Consider the following 2,500-nt stretch of genomic DNA (forward strand, 5'->3'; position numbering starts at 1 on the left):
CTCTCTCTCTTGTTTGTCTCTTGTAAACATTCCTTGACTTCCCTCTTTTTTTCCTTCATGCCTCCTGACTTCCTAATTTCTCCTTGTTTTCTTCCTTTTTCCCTCTGTTGTATTTCATCTCATCTTCAGGTTTTCCCTTCATGCACTTGTTGATGTTAATTTTTCATACTTTTCCCCTCTTTTCCCTCACTTTTTCCCTTTTTCATCATTTTCCCCTCCTTTCGTTCACTTTCCCCCTCCTCTTCTCTCATGTTCCAATTTTTCTCACTTCCCTTCTTTTCCTCTCTTTTCCCTTTTTCCTCACTTTTTCCCTCCTTTCCCTTCACTTTTCCCTATTTTTCCCTCACTTTCCCTCTTTTTTTCTCACTTTTCCCCTCCTCTTTCCTCACTTTCGTATCTTCTCTCCTAACTTTTCCTCTTTTCCTTACTTTCCCCCTCTTCTTTCTTCAATTTTCATCTCCTCTTCTCTTACTTTTCCCTCTTCTTCCCTCACTTTCGCATTTTCTCCCCTCATTTTTCCTCTTTTCCCCACGAACAAAAAAACAATTCCCCATTTTCCCCTCACGAACATAATATTCAAGATTTTTTTCTATCAAAGTCACGTTTACATGTTCTTCTTCCCCTCACAAACTCATTCCTGTCGTTTCCCCTCAAATAGAACCTTTCACATCTTCCTTTTTCCCCTCAAACTCACTCTCGTTTCTTTCCCCTCGGTGTATTTCATGTCTTTTGTCTTCCTTCAAACATCTGTAACGTTTCCTTTTTCCCCTCAAGTGGGTTTTTCGAGTTTTTCCCTCTTAAACAGTCCCTGAAATGTTCCCTCTTCCCTTTTTCCCCTCAGAGCGTGTCTACATATCTCCCTCGCCTTCACTTTAAGCGATCCCATTCGTGTCTTTTTGTTTTCCCCTCACTCACTCTTCCACGTCTTCCTTTTCCGCTCATATTACTGCCCATTTCTTTCTTTTCTCCCAACACAAGTCTCCATTCCAGTGTTTTTCCCCTTAGACATCCTTTTCAGTTCTTTTCGCCTCAAATACTTACTTTCGTTTTGCTATCCCTTCAGATTAAGGTGGTCAGTCTTGCTTTTTGAACCTCTGTCCCGTCATTAGTAAAATGTCCCAATTCTCCTCTGTTTGTCTCTTTCGTGATCGTCCCACTTCATAATAATAATAATAATAATAATAATAATAATAATAATAATAATAATAATAATAATAATAATAACAATTAAATAAAATATGGAAGCAAGATTTACTGTTTCTTAGTTAAGTCTTAAAATCCATGTAGCTCCTTGGAACACATCAATCTAGTCTATTGCAGCTTGAAATCGTAAGAAATTTGATGCTTTTAGGTCGAGGATTCTGGTAGACACAACAGTTCACGGGGTTTCAAGACACCACTCGTGAGACTTCCAAAAATCATGTAATCTTAGCCTCATTAAGAGTCTATTTCACTTACTATTTTCTAACTTTCCTGTGTACTTGTCCTGTATCCTCGCATCACTACAATACAGGTTTGGTGCGGGTCTTACCGACTCACTGCACACAGCCTAGCGAGTCGACGCTTGTGTGATGTTGTTATTACTGTGGCCTTCGTGTGAGGAGTTTGCAGCGTGTCATCCTTACTCGCTCGTAGGGAAGACATGGACTATGATAGACTGGAACACACACACACACACACAATCTGATCACATCACCTCAGATACTCATTTTTTTTTTCTTTTCCTTTCATATTTTTGTTCCCGTTTTCTTTTCCCCTCACACAAGCTTCCATTGCAGTCTTTTTCCCCTTCATATATCCTTTCCAAGGCTTCTCTTCCCCTTACATGCTCGTTTCGTCTTATTTTCCCCTCATGTATTTATTGCCGTCTTATTTTCCCCTCAGATATCAATTCTTTTATTCTTTTTTTCCTTAGCCATTATTTTTTTCCTTCTACATACAAATTTTCCTTTTCTTTTCTCTCACATACCTTTTCTCTTCTACTTTTTTTTTTCCCTTCCATACCATTTCACCTCTTCTTTTTTTCCCTTACATACCTATTGTCCTCTTCTTTTTCGAGTTGCATACCAAATTTCCTCTTCTTTTTTTCCTCACATACGTATTATCTTTTTTTTTTCCCCGTTGCATACCGATTCTTCTCTTCTTTCTCCCTTCACATACCCATTCACCTCCCCCCTCACTTCCCCTCACGCATTCCTTCACATTTTCCCCCTCACATACCCCTCACACGCCCTCGTTTCTTCCCCTCAAGCTCCCTTTCATGTCTTCCTTTCCTCTCATGCACCCATTCACATCATTTCCCTCTTAAATCGCCCCTCTTCAACATCCCCTCTTTCTTCCCCTCATGGCCCATAAAATAACAGGGGCATGACACACACACACATACACACACACACACACACACACACACACACACACACACACACACACACACACACACACACACACACACACAATAATTATTTTTGAAAGGCCACAGAAGGAATAAGGCAAGTTTTAC

At 39.9% G+C, this 2,500-nt stretch overlaps 1 protein-coding gene across 3 annotated transcripts in view; it reads right to left on the reverse strand.

Annotated features, from left to right (window-relative positions):
* Positions 1 to 2,500, reverse strand: part of LOC135089113 (lactosylceramide 1,3-N-acetyl-beta-D-glucosaminyltransferase-like) — a 147,360-nt gene that overhangs the window by 143,484 nt on the left and 1,376 nt on the right. The gene's annotated exons all lie outside the window — the stretch shown is intronic.

The sequence above is a fragment of the Scylla paramamosain genome, chromosome 32 (genome assembly GCF_035594125.1).
Source record: "Scylla paramamosain isolate STU-SP2022 chromosome 32, ASM3559412v1, whole genome shotgun sequence".
In the NCBI taxonomy this organism is placed as follows: Eukaryota; Metazoa; Arthropoda; class Malacostraca; order Decapoda; family Portunidae; genus Scylla; species Scylla paramamosain.